Source organism: Pavona decussata, unplaced genomic scaffold (genome assembly GCF_977016875.1).
Source record: "Pavona decussata unplaced genomic scaffold, jaPavDecu1.1 SCAFFOLD_174, whole genome shotgun sequence".
NCBI lineage: Eukaryota > Metazoa > Cnidaria > Anthozoa > Scleractinia > Agariciidae > Pavona > Pavona decussata.
Genome location: NW_028145585.1, coordinates 1168916 through 1176029, shown reverse-complemented (window position 1 = coordinate 1176029; position 7114 = coordinate 1168916).

The window sequence follows — 7114 nt, the reverse complement described above, 5'->3', positions numbered from 1 at the left end:
GTATGAATTAATTAAAGTAGGCATCCTTTGGCTGAAAAAAGTTCTCTAGCGCGGAAACTTGTTACACTTCGTTCCAAAAGATTTACAAGCCAATGTTAACTTTGCTGTCTTGATTTTTATTCCTTGCAAACGTGACAAAACTTTATCTGGTAAGATTTCCGCACAGCCCCATGCATTAATTATGTATACATTTTGCGACTCAACTGATTCTATTCATGTTCGTTCTTTGTGTAAGAGGATTAGTATGACATTTATACATGTATAATTAACGTATGGGGCTGTGCAGAAATCTTTCCCTTGCCTATTGACATCAATTGAAAATATATTCCCTAAGGACGTTATTCGACAACTGCTTTGTAAAGAAACGACGCCACACTAATGAACTATTGCTAACTGTATTCTTTTCTTATACTTTATTACAGGTTCTAAAACTGTAAGCTTCATATGAAAGATGCCATGTTGTGACAACTTTGTGCACGTAAAGTGCGTCAACAGGTACGACAGATAGTAGCTTTCAGTAGAAACAAAATGCTGTTAGGTCCTGTATGATATTTCAAACTCCTAAACGATTTATTTCATTTCAGATGGATAGGAACAAGAATAGAGAGCAGTTATCACTGCCCAATGTACAGGGCGGAATTTCGTCAGCCTTCGGAGGAGCATAAGCTAGGCGGTTGAGGAAGAAATTCTGCAGAACCTACAAAGAGTAAGAATAGGTAGTTCCATTTCAAAAGATATTCCTCATTTTAGTTTACAATTCATTCACGGACAAATGTAAACAATACATGAATGTGTCTTTTATTAGTATCACTGCTGAGCTGTTACATGTGAGCGATGTATAAAACATTTTCATACATTTTTTCTCTGTTCTCTCTCTCTCCTATAGTTCTGCCACGAGCGACGACACCAAGAATTAAAGGGATTTTGATCCAGAATGTGTGCCATGCACTTATTTTTTTAAAGGGTTAAACCCCAGTATCCAGAAACATTCATTCCGAATGACTTCGTTGAGGTGAATTGAAGTGTTACGTTCACTAAAAATTACAGTGCTTTTCGCGTCATATTTTTCTAATCAAAAACATTTCAGCGTGTTTTTTAGCGTTTAGTGATAAAGTCACCGAAAGCTTTGCTAGTTTTGTGCGTACTGAAGCGGTTTTGTTAATTGTTATGTTCTCAAAATTTTATGTTTGCGAGCACGACTCTGTTTTAAGTTTACACCGCAGCTTACTTGGTTCGTTCTTCGAACAAAGTGAAATCGTTTCTTGTTATTGCTCAAAGAAATCGTTTTACTTTAGATTTTGAATTTTAGAATCGTTTTACCTTTAGATTTTGATTTTAGAATCTTAACTGTGCTGTTTTTTTTCCTTTCAAACATGACAAAACTTTATTTTTGCCTTCAACATGCTTTTTTCTTAAAAGTGAAGTATGAAAAAAAAAAAACGCGCTAAAACGGTATTTGCCTATTGATATCAATTAAAAATATATTCTCTGGGGACGTCTTTTGAAATCAATACACGTTATTCGACAAGCGCTTTGAAAAGAAACGACGCCACGCTAATGAAGTATTTCTGTGTATTTTCTTATACTTTATTACAGGTTCTAAAACTGTCAGCTTCATATGCCAGGAAGAACCTTTTAAATTACGGAAGATGCCATGTTGTGGCAACTTAGTCCACGTAAAGTTCATTAACAGGTACGACAGATAGTAGCTTTCAGTAGAAACAAAGTGCTATTAGGTCCTGTATGATGTTTCAAACTCCTAAACGATGTATTTATTTCAATTCAGATGGATAAGAACAAGAATAGAGCAGTTATCACTGCCCAATGTGCAGGGCGGAATTTCGTCAGCCGTCGGAGGAGCATAAGGCAACTGATGAAGACATTAAGCAAAACCTACAAAGAGTAAGAATAGTAGTTCAATTTCAAGATATTTCTCATTTTAGTTTACAATTCATTCACGGACAAATGTAAACAATAGATGAATGTGTCTTTTATTAGTATCACTGATAAGCTGTTACATGCGAGTGATGTGTAAAATATTTTCTGCGTAATCTTCCATGCTAGTCATTTCTCATACATTTTTTCTCTGTTCTCTCTCTCATATAGTTCTGCCACGAGGGACACCCAGAGAGGGAGTTTGATCCCGACTATGTACCTTGCACATATTTTTTAAAGGGTTACAACTTATTCAAAAACACGATTTTTGTATTTTAATTAGAAGGATAGTGGCATGCATGGATTCTATCTGCCACGGAGATTAGAACTGCAGACACTGAGAGAGGCTGATAAGAAAGGTCCGCAGGTATTATTTTTCTTAAGGACCTACCATGTCTGTAGTTGTCGTCTTCAGTTTTATTCTTCTAATAAAAAAATCGTGTTGTTGAAATTAGGGTCTAATTTTTGATAATTTGCTGTTGTTGGTGTTGTTTTCTTATAATTATTTTTATTTGCACTCACGTCTTTTTGCTCTCTATAAAATGAAATGTATACTCTTAATAGAGGTGTGCGCTGAATAGGGGTTCGTTCTAAAGGGAAATATAAGACGTTAATTTCGGGACCCGGCTTAGTGTCCGCTTAATAGAGGGTGTCCGCTTAATAGAGGTTTCACTGTAGTTTCAATTCATTCGCATTTATTATTATTATTATTTTTTTTAATTGCAAATACATCTTTATGAACAATAAATGAATTTTTGTACACTTAATGTCTCTCTTACGGTTCGAAGGCGAACGTTTGTTTCCTGCTCCAATTCCATGGCATAAAAGGTTCATTGCTCAAGTCGCTTACAAAATTTTGTCAAATGATGATCTTTAGCCAGTATTCGGATTGAACTTGTGACTTTTAAATGTTCTTTAAATGACGCCAAAATTTCTTCTCGTTCATAAAGTAGAAAGTGGGTACCAACAATTCACCAACCATGACTTCCATTCCATTCCATTCTCATCGTTAGTGATTTCTACTTTGCGGCGCTCTGTTGTATTGATACACAATTCATCTTAAAGTTCATGTAGTAAAGTTACCACTTTGTCTTCTATATATGTAAGTGTTGAAACCGGGCCGTTAAAGCCTCCATATCCAGAGCAAAGATCTGTCGTTCGATCGATCATCTCTGTTAATATCAACGGATTTTTTCCCGTTACTTTTAAATTATTTCCTTAAAACCAGTTTGACCAGTTTCCTAACAAGATGTGGCCACTCCTTCTACGCAAATCTTGAAACACAGTCGTCTATCTTGTTAGGAACAGTCAGCAGTGAGCTTGTCAAGATGCCGGGATGCGTCCTTGTGAGTTAGTAACTGGCTCTATAATATTTTGTTCATTTATAAGTTCTTCTAAATAACTGATCTGCTCGATGCGCGTACTAATGATGACTTCTTTCTCAACCCCGTACGTCGAACGCGCCTTCTTCTCGACACACATTTCATAATAACTAAATAACAAATGCGTTTAGTCTGTTTAAATTCCAAACCTGAGTGGTTGCAACAGTGTTGAGTGTGTCACTCTAACTTGTGTTCAGAGAAGTTCCTGATGTATAGTCAGTTTAAGTGAGCCTTTACTTCCACAATTAAAACAACTCAAGATATGGAAGAGCATCAAAAAACTCGCGAGGCTGATCTTCACCTTGCAGATGGCGTTTCTCCTTTTGCTTGATTCAATGAACATTGCTTTTAGTCTCTCGTCTTCAGTACTTTGAATTTCCTCGTTCTCCATTTCTTCGCTTCGATTGCGCCGACATGCCGTTTTTTTCTCCAAAAATTGGAGCATTGGCCTCTCCCAAGATTCTTCGAAACTCGTCTCCATATTCAAATAGGAATTGATTAACGCCCTAAGAAACTCGGTAAAGGTGATAGAAAACCAAAGGTGGAATCAACAGAGGACGATCGTCAAGTATAAAAGGATCTTTCGTTCGTGTTCTAGTTGCCCTTTCACCCAGTCTGTGTTTTTAGAGTTTGTGTCTGTCCAATTAGTGACCTTTATAAATTTAATTCCTTATGTTACAGCCCGTCGCACCAGATCAGGAAGGGTGGTTAAGAAACGCGAGAGACTGGACTTATGACTACCCTACCCTACCCTACCCTAGTAAATTAGCTTTCTAAGTCACGTGCCCTTGTTCATCTTGCTCGCTCGTATATCGAAAGTGTTGTAATGTCGCTAGATCGGACGTCAAAAGGTTGTACATCGATGTCTAATGGGCATTAAACGTTGTGTTCAAGAGGAAAGCTGTGTTGGTCGAGTTTCCTAACACCTTAATTTTATAATACCTCTTAAGGCATTATAAAAATGGCTGACCAGGCCGCTTCTTTGCCACGTACGTACATAGCTTGTCGTTTTGAACATGTTAAGGTCAGAAAAACAGGGCAAGGTTACAAAGCCATTTCCCGGCAGGCAAAAAGGGTCAAGGGTGACTGTTCTTTGTTGTGCAGCTAACCAAATTGTCCAAACAAAGATAGCGATACTTCACCTGCAAATTACTGCACACAGAAAATTCTAAACAATTTGTTCATGCCTATTATAATGAAAAAACTTTATTACTACAAATATTGCTTGGATCTTACACATTTCGTTAAACTTAGTTAGTGATTGAAAAATCAAACATTTTTGTTTTCCAACACCGACAAGGGAGTTTAAGAACGACGTGTGGCAGAGTTTTGGGTGAAATTCGAGTGGTCAGTGATAATTTTCTCGAGATTTTTTTCAAACGAAAAAAATAAAATCGTCGAAATCCATGCTAATTAAACAAGACGAGAATTATCTTCGTTTAATAAATTTCTCATGAGTTTGCAAATTTGGTTGAATATGCTATCCTGATTTGTTTTTCATCGGCATCAGCAAATAACTGATCTGCTCGTTGTGTGAACAAATGATGACATTTTTCTCAACCTCGTCGAACGCGCCTTCTTGTTTTCCCGACACACATTTTATACTGAACTAAATAACAAATGCATTTAGTCAGTTAAATTCCAAACAGTGAGTGGAACATGATCAAAAAGCGATTTAAGCTCAATAAATAAAAGCAAACAAAAACGAATGAGTAATTAAAACCTTAGTGAAGAACGTGTGCAAGTTTCTTAAATCTTTCAGATAACCTTTGTTATGTTATGTTATGTTATGTTATGTTATGTTATGTTATGTTATGTTATGTTATGTTATGTTATGTTATGTTATGTTATGTTATGTTATGTTATGTTATGTTATATAACCCAAGTTTTCAATTGCATTTCATTACAAAAGATAATGTACGAAATCTTTATGTTCGAAATCATTCGTTGCATCATGTCGTCTTGCTTTGAAATTTGCTGGTGTTGAGCGTGTCACTCTAGCTTGTGTTCAGAGACGGTTCCCACTGTGTAGTCACTTTAAGTCAGCCCTGAGTTCGACAATGCATTCAACAGCTCGAGATACGGAAGAGCATCAAAATATTCGCGAGGCATCTTCACCTTGCAGATGGCGTTTCTCCTTTTGCTTGATTTAATGAACATTGCTTTTAGTTTCTCATGTTCAGCGGCCTGAATTTCCTCGTTCTCTATTTCTTCTCTACGATTGCGCCGACATGTCTTTTTTTTGTCCAAAAATTGGAGCATTGGTCTCTCCCAGGATTCTTCGAAACTCATCTCCATTTTGGAATGGGCACATTAACGCTCTAAGAAACTCGGTAAAGGTGACAGAAAACCAAAGGTGGAATCAACAGAGGACGATCCTGTAGTATAAAGGGAGCTTTCGTTTGTGTTGTGGTTGTCCTTTCACTCGGTCTCTGTTTTTAGAGTTTGTGTTTATCCAATTAGTCACCTTTTCTTTTATGTCGTCTTTTTTTAATTGACCAGGCCACTCCTCTGCGATGTACGTACATAGCTTGTTGTTTTGAACATGCTTAGGTCAGAAAAACAGGGCAAGGTTACTCAGCCATTTTACCGGCAGGACTTGCGGTACAACTTCAAACTGGTTCTCTTTTGTGGCTCTGTATTTGTTTATTTTCACTCTCTTATTTCGCCTTTTCTCGTTACTCAAGCTAAGTAGAAACTGCGGTTTTGTTTTCGTCAGATTGTGTTTCTATTGTTTTACTTCCGTCACAAAATCTAATTATGTCAGTGAGGATACAAATAGCTTTCTTATTAATAACGTTTTCTCCCTTAATTGGATTGGGAGGAGCCCTGTGTGGGCAGAATGTTATATTAACCTTTGCTTTGGTGTGCCAGAAAAACAAGGGTGAGATTGGAGCGGCTTTTTTTTTGAACGTCACGCCCTTGGGTTGTGATTGGTTGATTTTGATCAATTTGTTTGTTTCACCTTTAAGGGTTATTTCGCAATTAAAGGTGCGGCTTTGGTCTTCTGCGCTTGCGGCAGATTATCACGGGTAACGCAAGTCTCGAATCTGGCAACCTTCTTCTGTGATGTTGAGCAACACACTCGTGTATCTAGTTAGGAGATAAACTTGACTAAATGCGTCCATGCAGGGGTTGATGGCGACAAGGAAAGAGAGAGCCTCTCTCGCTCTTGTTTTCATCCTTCCTAACTTCTGATAAGAGTCAGGTGTCCGTTTCTCAATACACCCGTAAAGGTTTCAGGCCCAAAAAATGTTTTTCAGATCCCTTCTCTGTAGATTGGTGGCAGTTTTGGGTCCAAACTAGCTGAACGGGTTTCTTAATCTTGTAAAAGGATATTTCAAAGTTTTTCTTTTGAGTATATAAAAAAATCGATTTTTCTAGTGATCAAAATTGTGCAAGTAAAATTTTTTCGTGCCCCGGCAAAACTTTTTAGGGAGTTTTAAGAATCACACCAGCAGGTCTGCGAACGTCAATCTCGTTCGCTCTTCTGAAGTTCGGTTTAGGTCGCTGATGCAACTGACGGCATGGTACAGCGCGCGTATAACGCGCTCATATGAAGTTGCGTTTTGAATATTGTCGCAAATGAGTGGCATAAGGCCACCTCCGCACTAACATGTTTACAGAAGTTTACGTTTTCAAAGGATTCCCGTGATTTGGTTACCGTTTTAAATAAGGTGCCTTTGCCGCGAAACTTATTCGAGGGCGCGGAAGACCCGTAAAGAAAAGTTTGCGTTTTCAGTTTGACCGACCTTTTCAAAAACATCTGTTTTCGGGCTGTCCACACCGAAGCGTTT